The following is a 14,909-nucleotide window of genomic DNA, read 5'->3' as shown; positions in this document are numbered from 1 at the left end:
ACCTTGAGTTTTAGACTTCATTCCAAAATGGACTCATCTTGTCATTTAATAACATCCTACCGTTCTAGCTGCTCAGCCAATTCTGAGAAAGGACTAATCCATTTCAGCATCAGCAGCAAGATGGACACTCTAGTAGAGCAGATGTGCACTTTTCTCTGTAATTACTTTCAGCTCTTGCTTTGCCCTTTACTGTCTGTTTGAAATTTAACCTTAATGGAATCAAAATGGCATTTACCCAGGGATCAGCTCTAGTTTTGTATAAAACTCACAAAAACAAAGGTTATAACATAGTAAGTCTACTAATCACTTTCTGTGACTAAAATTGACTAAAGGGCTTCTTTGAGTAGAAGAAATTAGGAATACCACATATTTATCTTAAGGTAGAAGACATTAATCATTCCTCTTCTCATTTTGCCCCGGGCCATCAACCACCATGTTAGCCTATACTATGACCTCAGAGTAACAGTCCAGGGCTCTGACACAGCATAAAGGATGGCCCATGCTATTGAAACAAATGATGTAACTATGAGATGCTAACCTGATAATCGAAGGTAGAGACTAAGTTGGCTGCTGGAAAGGTGGGGCTGGAGAATCAAAGAACGTTACAGATGGAGTGTCTAAACACAGCAAACATGGAATCAAGAAGTGTTCCAAATCTTCCGTACTCTGCTGCCAGAGCCCAGACTTAGATGAGAACTAAATGCTCATTTTCTTTTTAACAATAATAGCTAGATTTGCTTACTCAAGTACTTTACAAATGTTGCAGGAGGAAAAAAAAAATTATTATTTAAATAGCCAGCTTCTGAATTTCTACTAAAAGAATTGTTTTCCTCTGGAGGAATCTGATTAAATGATTGGGGGGAAAGCTCCAATTAAGGCTCTGTTTTTGAGTGTCTTCTAGACTTCAGAGGAGAAAGCTTCCTTACATAATCCACCATGGAGATTTGACTCCAGCAAGTGAACAGGAGAAAGAAGAGATGAGAGGGAGGGAGGAGTAGCAGCTTGGAGAGAGACTCAAGACTCCAAGAATGTGAATTTCAGCAGAACAATAGGGTGGGAGGGGTGCTGCTGACTATTGCTTCCAAGTTGTTGAAATTGCTGATATAACCTCCCCTCTCCACTGCACTCTTCTCCTTACCAATTTTCCACAAAAATCATTGAACAATTTTTTGATGGTGGCTTTTTAGTTATATTTTAATTTTTTAAAGTTTTTTTATTTTTTATTTTATTTTTTATTTTTTTAAGGAAGCCACAGAAAGAAGAGAGGTCCCTTAGAGTGAGTACAGGGTACACAGAAGCCGCTATGGAGCACACAGAAGAGGGAAACCAAGTGACTGAAGAATATAAAATCCAAGGGGGTAAAGAGATTTAGAGAAAACTTTTAGACTTTTGAATATTATAAAACCAACAAAAGTGTAAGCCATATTGCCTTAGAACTTGATAGGCAGGTAGGTCTCAGGTTGACATCTAAGTAGAGAAACCATCTCATTCAATCCTCATAATAATCTGTATGAGGAAGATTCTGCTATTAGCTGCATTCTGCAGATGAGGAAATTCAGACCCAGAATCATCTCTAAAGTCACATACCTAGCAAGTGGCAAAGAAGGATTATAATACTAAGTCTAACTACTGGGGGCATAATCTCAACCAGTATAATACAAACTTTTTGTCTCATATTTTGAGACTGTATGAGTCCTTACACAGCCAAACCCTACCCATCCCTTAAGATTCATTTTTCCTCTCCCAAACTACACTGATGTCTCCCACTCAGAATTCCACATCCCTTATAGACTGTTTAAAGTTCTTTCCCTTCAACATATAAACATAATCAGATCTTGCCCATTTTTATAACAAGGTATCTTCTTCAACTATGTTTTCCTAATTCCATTTGTTTCTAATCAACTGCCTTGAAATGCTGCCTGTACTTTCTGCCCTCTTATTTATTCACTTTTCTGCCTATTGTTCCACCCTGCTCTGTGATATCCTCCTAATCCCAATACTCAATAGTCACCATCAGCCTTCACCTCAAAAATTGTTTCCTCTGTAGCATCTGACACTGTTCACAAGGACCCACCTCCTCCTCTGTGACATCTTAGACTTGGCTTCATACTTGCATACTCCATCTATCTCCTTCCTATATTCCTCTTTTTTCAGCCATTCCTAAAATGCTCATGTGCCCATTGGTTTCTGCTGTTCTTAATTTCTACATGGGTACTTATCCTAGAGTCATCAAATAAGCCTCATATGCCCGTAAGGGAGCCTCCTATAATGACTACAAATTATTTTGTATATGTACATATTTTTCTGAGCAAAGGATTCTCTCATTCAGTATTATTTATTTCCATCAATATTTGTGGAGGATCTTCATTGTGTTAGGTGCTCTTCTAGGTTCTTGAAATAAAGGAACTTAAAAGGAAAAAAAAAAATAGAAGAAAAGACCCAAAGTGACAAATATAAGAAAGGGAACAGAGAAAATGTCCAGAATTGACCAAAAAAAAAAGTGAAAAATGACACTAAACACTGATCTATCAATAATGACTCTGAAGTAAATGGACTAAATGCTCTAAGCAAAACACACAGGATTTCAGAGTGAATTAAAAAACAAGAGCCATGTATATGCTGACTACAAGAGACTTATTTCTGATCTAAAGACACCTGCAGATTGAAAGTGAGGGGATAGAAACCATTTATCATGCAAATGGATTTCAAAAGAAAGCCAGAGTAGTGATACTTACATCAGAAATACTAGATTTTTTTTTTAATTAAGTAGGCTCCACAACCATCATGGAGCCCAGTGTAGGGCTTGAACTCGTGACCCAGAGATCAAGACCTGAGCTGAGATCAATAGGTGGACACCTAAGTGACTGAGCCACCCAGACACCCCAGACAAACTGATTTTTTTTTAGATATTTATTTATTTATTTACTTTGGGGATGGGGTGGTGGAGGAAGAGGGAGAGAGAAAGCCATGCATACTCTGGGCTGAGCACAGAGCCTGACATACGGCTTGCTCTCACAACTTTGAGATCAGACCTGAGTTGAAACCAAAAGTTAGACACTTAACTGACTGTACCGCCCAGGAGCCCCCAAACAAAACTAGATTTTAAACCAAAGACTATAACAAGAGAGGAAGAAGGATATATCATAAAAAGGGGACTATCCAACAAGAAGATCTAACAATTGTAAATACTTATGCCCCCAACTTGGGAACACCCAAATATATAAAACAACTAATAACAAACATAAAGGAACTCATTGATAATAATACAATAATAGCAGGGGATTTTGACACCCCACTTACATCAGTGGATAGATCACCCAAACAGAAAATCAACAAGGAAACAATGGCTTTGAAAGAAACACTGGACCAGATGGACTTAGTAGATATATTCAGAACATTTCATTTGACAGCAGCAGAATACACATTCTTTTCAAGTGCACATGGTACATTCTCCAAAATAGATCACAAACTAGATCACAAATGAGACCTCAAAATATACAAAAAGATTAATACCACACCATGCACCTTCTCTGACCACATGCTATTAAACTTGAAGTCAACCACAAGAAAAAAATTTGGAAAGACCACAAATACACAGAGGTTAAAGAACATGCCACTAAAGAATGAAAGGGTCAACCAGGAAATTAAAGAAGAAATAAAAAAAAATACATAGAAATAGTGAAAATGAAAATCAACAGCCCAAAACATTTTGGATGCAGCAAAAGCGACCATCAAAGGGAAGAATATAGCAAGACAAGTCTACCTCAAGAAGCAAGAAAAATCGCAAATAAGTACCTAAACTTACACTTAACAAAGCTAGAAAAAGAAAAACAAATGAGGTCTAAAACCAGCAGACGAAGAGAAATAAATGATACAAAAACTAAAAAACAAAACAACAACAAAGTAGAGCAGACCAATGAAACCAAAGCTAGTTAGAAAAAATTAATAAAATAGATAAAGACCTAGCCAGACTTACCAAAAAGAAGAAAGACTCAAGTAAACAAAATCACAAATGAGAGAGAAGAAATAACAATGAACACCTCAGAAATACAAAAAATTAGAAGAGAATATTATGAAAATTATACAGATTATACAAAAAAATTATACTAATTGGGCAATCTGGAAGAAATGGATAAATTCCTAGAAATGTATAAACTACTAGAACCGAAATAGGAAGAATTAAGAAACTTGGACAGAATGATAACCAGCAAAGAAATTAAATCAATAACCAAAAATCTCCCAACAGGGGCACTTGGGTGGCTCAGTCAGTTGAATATCTGCCTTTGGCTCAGGTCATGACTCTGGAGTCCCAAGACTGAGTCCCACATCAGGCTCCCTTCTCAGCAGGGAGTCTGCTTTTCCCTCTGCCCTTCATTTCTCTCTCTATTGCACTCTCTCTCATTCAAATAAGTAAATAAAATCTTAAAAAAAAAAAATCTCCCAACAAAGTCCAGAGCCAGATAGATTCACAGGTGAATTCTAACAAACATAAAAGAAGAGTTAATACCTATTCTTCTCAAACTATTCCAAAAAATGGACAAGAAAAACTTCTAAACCCATTCTATGGGAACACATGGGTGGCTCAGTTGGTTGAGCATCTGCCTTAGGCTTAGGTCCCAAGTCCTGGGATCAAGTCCCATGTCAGGCTCCTTGCACAGTGGGAAGCCTGCTTCTCCTCTCCCTTTCCCCTTACTTGCTACTCCACCTGCTGTGCCCTCTCTGTCAAATAAATAAATAAAATCTAAACTCATTATATGAAGTCAGCATTACCTTGATTCCAAAACCAAACAAAGACTCCATTAAAAGAGAAGACAATTAGCCAATATCCCTGCTGAACATAGATGCAAAAATTCTCAAAACACTAGTAAATTCAATCCAACAATGCATTAAAACAGTCATCTACCACAATCAAGTGGGCTTTATTACTAGGCTGTAGGGGTGGTTCAATATTCACAAATCAATCAATGGGATATACCACATTAATAAAAGAAAGGATAAGAACCATGTGATCCTCTCAATAGATGCAGAAAAAGAATCTGACAAAGTACAACAACAATTTATGATAAAAACCCTCAACAAAGTAGGGATAGAGGGAATATACCTCAAAATCATAACGGCCATATATAAAATAACCCACAGCTAATATCATCCACAGTGGGGGGAAACTGAGAGTTTTTCCTCTATGATCAGGAATAAAATGGAGATGTCCACTCTCACCACTGTTATTTAACATAGTATTGGAAGTCTTAAACTTAGTAATCAAAAAAGAAATAAAAGGTATCCAAATCAGCAAGGAAGAAGTTAAAGTTCATTCTGTGCAGACAACATGATAGAAAACCCAAAAGACTCCACCAAAAATTTACCGCTATTGATACATGAATTCAGAAAAGTTGCAGGATACAAAACCAAATACAGTAATCTGTGATATTTCTATACACCAATAATGAAGCAACAGAAAGAGAAATCAAGGAATCAGTCCCATTTACAATTGCACCACAAACCATAAGACACCTAACAATAAACCTAACCAAAGAAGTGAATGATCTGTACTCTGAAAACTATAAAATACTGATGAAAGATACTGAAGATGACACAAAGAAATAGAAAAAACAATCCACAGTCATGGATTAGAAATAAAATTAGAATAAATTAGATAAATATTGTTAAAATGTCTATCCTACCCAAAGCAATCTATTCATTTAATGCAATCTCTATTAAAAGGTCACCAGCATTTTTCACTGAGCTGAAACAAACACCTAAAATTTGTATGGAAACACAAAAGATCCCAAGTAGCCGAAACAATCTTGAAAAAGAAAAGCAAAGCTGGAGACATCACAATTCCAAGCTTTAGGATATATTACAAAGCTGTAGTCATCAAGACAGTATGATAATGACACAAAACAAACCCACAGATCAATGCAACAGAACAGAAAAACCAGAAATGGACCATCAACTCTACGGTCAACTAATCTTTGACAAAGCTGGAAAGAGTATCCAGCAGAAACAAGACAGTCTCTTCCACAACTAGTGATGGGGAAACTGGATAGCAACATGCAAAAGAATGAAACTGGACCACTCCCTTACACCATACACAAAAATAAATTCAAAATAGATGAAGACCTAAATGCGAGACAGGAAACCATCAAAATCCTGCAGGAGAACACAGAGAGTCAAACCTCTTTGACATTGGCCGTGACAACTTTTACTAGACATGTCTCCAGAGGCAAAGGGAAACAAAAGCAAAAATGAACTATTGGGACTTCATCAAGATAAAAATCTTCTGTATCGTGAAAGAAAAAGTCAACGAAACTAAAAGGCAACCTTCAGAATGGGAGAAGATATTTGCAAATGATGTATTTGATAAAGGGTTGGTATCTAAAATATATAAAGAACTTAAAAAACTCAACATCTGTAAACTAAACAAACCAGTTTAAAAAAATGGACAGAAAACAGGAATAGACATTTTTCTGAAAAAGACATATAGATGGCTAACAGATACATGATATGATGCTCAACATCACTCATCATTAGGAAAATACAAATCAAAGCTACAGTGAGATAGCACCTCCTACCAGTCAGCATGGGCAAAATTAACAACACAGGAAACAACAGGTGTTGGGGAGAAAGGGGAACCTCTTATACTGTTGTTGGCGATACAAACTGGTACAGCCACTCTGGAAAACAATGTGGAGTTTCTTCAAAAAGTTAAAGATAGAGCTACCTTACGATACAGCAATTGCACTATTAGGTATTTACCAAAAGGGTGCAATAATACTTATTTGAAGGTATACATGCACCCTGATGTTTATGGCAACATTATCAATAATAGCCAAAGTATGGAAGGAGTCCAAATGTCCATTGACTGATAAATGGATAAAGAAGATGTACTGATGTATACACAATGGAATGCAATGGAATGGAATATTACTCAACCATAAAAAGAATGAAATCTTTTCATTCGCAATGATGTGGGTGGAGCTAAAGAGTATCATGTTATGTAAAAAAAGTCAGCCAGAGAAAGACAAATATTATATGATTTCAGCCATGTGTGGAACTTAAGAAACAAAACAGATGAACATGGGGGTAGAAAGGAAAGAGGGGCAAACCAGAAAACAGATTCTAAACCACAGAGAAGAAACTGAGGGTTATTGGAGGGGAGTAGTGGGAGTGGGTTAAATGGATGATGGGTATTAAGGAGGGCACTTATTGTGATGAGCACTGAGTGTCATATGTAAGTGATGAATCACTAAATTCTATACCTGAGACGAGTATTACACTGTCTGTTAACTGAAATTTAAATTAAAACATGGAAAAAGAAAATTTTTAAAAATACAAAGATCCTTGTAAACTTATATTAGGCAATAAGCTATGAAAACAATAAATAAGTACATTACATAATATTTGAATAATGGTAAGAGCTACATAAAACGTAGAACGAGGTAAAGGGGATCACAAGGGCCAGCACAGTGGGAAGGCAGTTGGTAAGCCTAAATACAGTAGTTAGGGTAGATTTCACTGAGAAGGTAATGGTTATTCAAAGACTTGAAAGACATGAGGAGTTAGCCCTGTATCTAACAAGTAAAGCAAAAGGAACAGCAAGTGCAAAGGTCCTAAGGCATGAGCATACTTCAAATGCAAGAACCAAAAGCAGGAAAAGGGGAGCATGGTAAGAAGATGAGCTCAGAAAGATGATGGTGACCAGGTCATGCAGGAATTTTTAGATTATTGTATTTTTACTCAGAGTGAAATAAACAGCCATTGTAGGGTTTTGAGCTTAGAAGTTATGCTCTGTGGCTTGTGTAGAAAAATCAGTCTGGCTGGTATATTCAGGATGGATGTAAAGATGCAGGAGTAGAAGTAGGAGACAAATCAGAAGGCTATTGCAGTTATCTGCACAAGAGATGGTGGTGGTTTATACAGGATGAGAATGCTGATGTGTGAGAAATGGTCAGTTCCTATTTATACCCAATACCCAATTATATACAATACCCAACAGTATTTCCTAACAGACAAAAAAGAGTTAAGGACAACTCAATATCTAGAACTTAGTATCTAGAAGAATGGAGTTGCCATCACCTGAGATGAGGAAAACTGTGGGCAGACAATGTTGAGGGGAGACAGATGGTTGGAAGATCTGTTTGGGACCTGAAAGCTTGAAGTGTCTACTACACAACTAACTGGAAATATTAAGGAAGCAGTTGAATATATAAGTCTGGAATTCAGAAGAACGGTCTAGACAGAAGTTATAAATTTAGGAGTCATTAGCATACACCCAGTATTTAAAGTTATATAACAGGATGATATGACTAAGAAAATGAGTTTTGATGGGAAATAGAAAAGGACCAAGAACTGAGACCTAGGGCAATCAAATATTAAGAGGGAAGATGCCAGCAATGGCAATTTAGAAGGAGGAATCAGCAATAGAGGACAAAAACAAAGAAAGCTGGAATGCTGGAAGCCAAAAGAAGTAACAAAGAGAAGGGAGTCATCGGCTATGTCAAGTGCTACAAAAAGGGACAATGAGAGCTTTGGTTTCCATGGAGGTCCCTGGTTTCCATGGAGGTCCCTGGTCACTTTGACAAGGGCAATTTTGGCGGAGATGAAGACCTGATTGAAAAAGGATTAAGAATGAACAGAAGGAGGGAAACTGGAATGTTGCAGCAGAGAGGAGCAAAATGACGGTGAGACAGAAGGTTATTTTTAATGGAGAACTATTTCAGTTTGTGTGTTGATGAGAATTGTTGAGCAGAGAGTGGAAAATTGATGAGATAGAGAGAGACTGCTGAAATGATGTCCTTGAGTAGGCAAGAGGACGCAGGATCTAGCGCATACATATTTGGGATGTCTGGCTTTCAATATGAATGTGGAGACTTTACTTCTGGCAATGGAAAAGAAAGCGAAGTATGTGTGCTAGATTCTTATGGGGAATAAAGGTGATGGAGGGATTCTGTCTGTGTTTTCAGTAAACTTTCCAATTATCTAATTTTCTCAGTGAAATAGAAAGCAAATTCATCTCGTGACAGTAAAGAAGAGATTAGGGATTGTTTGGGGAAGGGGGATTGAAGACACAAAAGAAGGTATAAATAGCCATCTAGTACAATAAGAGATAAAAATATCTTATCTGATTGCCAGGTAGCACTTGAAAGACCCACCTGAAATTCAAGGTCAAGAATGTAAAAATGAGACCAGATAGTGTGGTTGTGCGCATGCACATGTGCATGTGTGTGTTCCATTCACAATCAGTTGCACAGGCACAGGCACTGAAAGTAGGCAAAGGACTGGACTTAATCAGAGTTACTATTTGTCAAGTTAGTACAACAAAGCAAGAGGGAGCAAGAAAGTGATTAGAATGATTGACCATAAATTTAAGGTGCATAAGCAGGGACCCTGAGCATTGAAGGAGTAAGGGATAGTGAAAAAAATGGTCAAATACTATTTAATGAAAAAGATGTAAACACAGGACTGTAGGCCCCGGTAGGCATAGACACATCATTGGAGTTAGTACACTGGAGGGAATGACTTACAAATTTAGGAAGTAGTGGTCAGAGAGTAGGATGGATGAAATTAAGATTTTGGAAGAATAAGATGTATTGATAATGACGATGTCTCGGGTATGATCATGGAAGTGATCAAGCTGTCAAAGAATTTAAGAACTACAAAATGGTCCACATCATTTTGTAGAGGATCCACATCTCTACATCTTCTCTGCATTAACTCTAGCCCTAAATATTGCATGTTTTGAGATGATGTCCTGTCTGTGTTACTAGCTAAGATACTCTTTACCTATTGGCTCTCTTCATTTGGATGCAGAAAAAATACCTCAAAATTAACATGCTCTGGGGTTAACTCATTGTTTTACCCTTTCCCTACCCCCTCCACAAGCAGACCCAGAGAATGTGCCATTTGTCTATTCTAGCTAAGCAAAAATCAAGACTAACTAGACCTCCTTCCCTAACCAGCAACATTAAAAGAATTTACAGTCTCTGTTGATTCTATCACCTACGTCTACATTTTAAGCTGTCTTCTTTCTCCAGTCACACTCTCACAGGCGGAAATTTATACCCTCAACATTTCAAAACTGGATTACTGATGCAGTTTCCCAGCCTCTTTGCTATGGTTTTGTCCATTTTCAAAGCCATTATCCACATTCCTTCTGGAGTATTATTTCCTAAATGCAAACCTGCTTAAAGTCCTCAGTGGAGGCTTTATATTACCTTCAGGATGAAATCCATACTCCCAGGCAAAGGCAGGCAGCTGCTTATCTCATGCCTGCCTGCATCCAACCTCACATTTCACTGCTTCTCAGCACACCACATCACCTTTTGCTCCAGCCACACAGAATTGCAGCCAACTCCTCAACTCTTTACCTTTGCAAATGTGTTTCTGTTTCCAGGAATGCTCTTCCCCATTCCACCACCTTTTTCAACTAGCTAATTATTGCTCATTCTTTATAGTTAACTCAATCTTGCCCCCTTCTGAAAAGCTTTCTCCAGGATTCTTAGTGGGTTTAGGATTTCCACCTATGTGTTCCCAAAGCATCCTCTTCCTATCTACATCAAGACATTTTCCCTATTGTAAATTTCCCTATTGTAAATTCCCTATTGTAAATTTTTAATTTGTCTGCTTCTCTTCTGAATCTGAGCTCACTGAAGGCAGAACATTGGGGGTTTTTTTAGTTAAACTTTCTGTAGCTCCTAACACAATGTCTGGGTACATAATAGGTAAACAGTATGGGCTTTCAAAATGAAAGACTGGTTCTTAATTGAATCCAGCCATTATGGTGGTTTAAATATCTGTTCAAATCCTGAGATCTCCATTGCATGAAATTTCTTCAGGACAGTAATTCTCTTGTAGTTCCCAAAGTATATAGAAAAATAGCAACACAGAACAAGCACTTGGTGAACAGTGAACTGCATGAGTCCTGCGGTTTTTCCCTTGGTGATACAGCAGGGTCAGGACCTGCAAAAACCCCCCTCAGGCCAGGTGACCTCAGTTGTATTAGAACAGAACACAAGTGAGTGCAGTGGGCTAATACAGCACTCACTTTCCTTCCTAAGAAGGAAAACTGCCAAACAAAAGGAAATAATCATTTTTATGTTAAACAAAGAATTACATTCTGAGTTTGTGTAGTTGCCACACTTCAGCAAACCATGTTCACTTACTTAGCCAAAGGTTCTCCCCTTTCCACTGCTCCTTCTTCCTAGGCAGTTCTCAAGTGGAGCTTCACCAGTTGCCAGCATCAACTCAACTAACCTCCAGCACCAGCTCCCCCGTTTCTTTCTCCTGATCAAGTAGTACAGCAGGATTCCAGGGAAGGACCAGTGTAGGCTTGAAAACTCTGGGATATTCGCCCTACATCAACAAATGGAATATAACATCAGAAACAAGAGAATGAGAGAGTAATCGAATTACAGGTTTTTAAGGCTTATTACTGTAGCTTTGTTTTACTTCACTCAACCATTCCTGAATTTCAGGTTAGCATGTGCCTGATGGGTTACTGTGCTATGCACCAAGATACATAGCAGAACACATTGAAATAGAAGTGTGGCAAGAAGTGTATGGTTGAGAGGCAGGCAGGTCTGCACTGGAATCTCAATTCTGCTTCCAACCCAAAATATTGTGTGTCAGTTACTCAGTGTCCTTGAGCCTGAATTTTTCATCTGCAGACTGGAGAAGATTATGTCTTCCATAAAGGGCTATTGTGAAGAGGCACTAAGATCATACACATCATGTGCCTAATAAAGACTTGACAGAGTTGACAATTAATAAATGATACCTGTTCTCCCAAAGAGTTTACTATCCACCTGAGAGACAGAAATTTACATAACTTACCATAATAAAATGTTATTAAATACTATTGAGCAAATCCTATGAGAGTAGAGACAAGGGAATAATTAATCCTGCTGGAACACGTAGCAAGGAATACTTTACAACCAGGTGTCCAGATTTTGCTGTTTGACACTAACATTGACCAATTCACCTCTATAACCATTGAACATGCTCTAACAGCTCTGCTGTAAAAGGAAACAAATCAATCTTCTCTTGACCTTATACCACTCCCTCCAGCTTCTTGCTCATTTCTCTTAGATGATCTCATCTAGTCCCTTGACTTTACAGACAATTTATGCCCTGATGACGCCAAATTTACATCTTCAAACTTGTACATTCAACTGCTGATTCGACATGAACACATCAGTAGGGTTCCCATACTTAATGGGTCTAACACAACTACTAATCCTGTCTAGTCTCCCCACAAAACAAAACAAATTAAAACAAAAGTACTTGCTCCTTATTTATTTTTTCCCTGTCCTGTAAATGTCAACACCACAGTCATCTTTGCTTGCCCTTGGTCCTTCACCCTGTTTCTAATCCATCAAGTCCCTGGACTCAACCTCCTTGTTCCTTTCCCTCCATCTTTACTGCAACCACCATCACCCAAACCCCCACCATCCCTCAGCTAGACCTTGCATAGCTTCCTAACCCACCTTACAGTTGCCAATTCAGGTTCACTGCTCTGTCCATGTTCCACTTGTCTTCACAAAGTAATTCCAGTGATTTTCATAAAATCAGCATGCCCCTTTTTTAACACTACCGTGCCTCCCCATTTCACTTGGAAAAAGTCCTCAGTGCCTTGCCATGACCTAGGAAGCCTTGTGCTGTCCAGCCCCACTTAGCTCCCTGCCCCCCTCTCCTGCCTCTCTCCAGTTCACTCACAATGCCCCAAGCACAAACAGCTTCTTTCCATTTCTCAAATGCAGCAAGTTATTCCCATTTGGGGAAAAAATGAATTTGTTCTTTGCTCTATGCAACACTTCCCCCAATCTCTGCATGGCCCATCCTTTCCCATATTTCAGATGTCAGTTCAAATGCCCCTATCTCAGAAAGGCGACGCCCCAACCATCCATTATAGAGGAGCCTTGCACTCCCTCTCACGCCAAACGCTATTATGTCACTCACTTGTCTTCTTCACAACACTAATTCTTTTCTGAATTTGTGCTTGTTCATTGTTTATTCCTCTCCCTCCAAAATATAAGACTCAGGTAAGCCCAGCCCTCAAGAGCTTGTTCACTGCTCTATCTCCAATGTCTAGACCAGTGTATGGCACTTTATAAGCAATCATACAATATTTGCTGAATAGATGAACATAGTTCTGGAAGTGTTTGGTAAGAGGAATTGTCAGATTTAATAATTATAACTAAAGGGGAGGGGGAAGGATACATAGAGCACAGAGGACTTGGTGCATGAAATGACTCTGAATGACACTGTAAGTATGGACAGGTGTCATTATAAATTCCTCCCAACCCACAAAATGTGCAACACCAAGAGTAAACCATAATATAAACTATGGACTTGGGGTGATAATCACATGTCAAGTATGTTTATAAATTGCAATAAATGTTCTATCTTGGTAGGGGATGGTGATCATGGGGGAGCTAGGCATGTGGGGGCTAGGGGCAGGAGGTATATGGGAAATATTTGCATTTTCACTCAGTTTTGCTAAGAACCTAAAACTGCTCTTAAAAAGAAGTCTATTAAAATTTTTTAAACTAAAAAAAATTAAATCTAATATTCTTTATGGCTTCACTTGCCTTCTGTGCCACTAGCAATTGTCATTGAGAATTTGCTACAGGGTGAAACCAGGGGTAATGTTGGAGTGACTTTACTCACAGATGAACTTTGTGCTCTTGGAAAAATGGTACTTAGAAGGTCAACAATAAAGGTACAATTCAGCCCGCCAGGGCCCCTCTCCCAGGTCTGAAAGGGATCCTGCACAAAATGGTACATTTAAGGCACTTATTTAACTTGAGTGAGAGTGCATATTATTCTGAACCTCTTTTCTCCTAAATCAATGAGAAGTTTAAAAACAATGAGAACAATTAAGAGGAGTAGAAGAAATTAAGAAACTATTCAAAGCAGTCATTTCTACAAAAACATGTTCAAATTAAATCAGGAACGCAGAGGCCTTTCTAAGTTATGTGCCTGTCAGGAGGCCCCAAAGGCTGTCTCTAGACATTTCTGTTCAGGGAAAGGTCCAGTCAGCAGAAGGTGGGAAGCCAGACCCTCCACAAACACAGACTGGTAACAGGGACGACACTCCTGCTTTCCTCCTCTAACTGCCCAGGTACTGAGTGTTTTTAAGTCTAGTACCTCATTTGTGGTCTCATGAATTCTAGAAAACAAAGTCCCTCATATGGAGTCACCCGGTGTTATTTTTGCATTGAAATCTGAGACTGGAAGGCACAGAGTCCGTGCCTCCAAATCTGTTTTTCAAGGCTCTCTCTAATTGTTAGTGCAAAGGTGCTACCACACCTATGAGCCCTGTATCCCCTGGGTGGTCACTATCACTGGTGACAGAACACTCTCCTTCCTGACAGAACCAGCATGTGTCCTTCCTGAAGAGTCATGCAACCAACCTGACATACACCCGCGCTTCATCTCTTTGCCTCCTGCACTATCTAGTTGATCATTTTCATACCGAAAACTGAAGCAACAGAGAAGGAATAGAGGAATCTGCCTTTCGCTGTCCCATTCCCCCCAGTCTGGTGAGAGCCACCCCCACGGCCACCGCCACCTTGGATCCTGGGACAGTAGCAGTTAACAAGCCAGGCGAGGCTCCAGTGTGGAGCATCGGTGTTACCATCGCTTTAAAAAGGACAAGGTAAAAGTTGCTTTATTAAATGTTGACAACCTTTAAACAAAGCAAACACAGCTCAAGGTGACACTGTCAAGGAAATCTTGCCTCCTCTAGGAGTGTTTTTTCAACACTCTATGCACATTTGACTCACCTGGGGAGCTATTTTTATAAACTCACTGAGAGGTTATGATTTAATTGGTCTGAGGTAGGATGGTTCTAATGAGCTGCTACTGTGAAGAACCAGCACCCTAAGTAGGTAAGTAGAAACCTCCAG

Source organism: Mustela nivalis, assembly GCF_964662115.1.
Source record: "Mustela nivalis genome assembly, chromosome: 5".
Classification (NCBI taxonomy): Eukaryota; Metazoa; Chordata; class Mammalia; order Carnivora; family Mustelidae; genus Mustela; species Mustela nivalis.
This window is presented reverse-complemented; position numbering follows the sequence as displayed.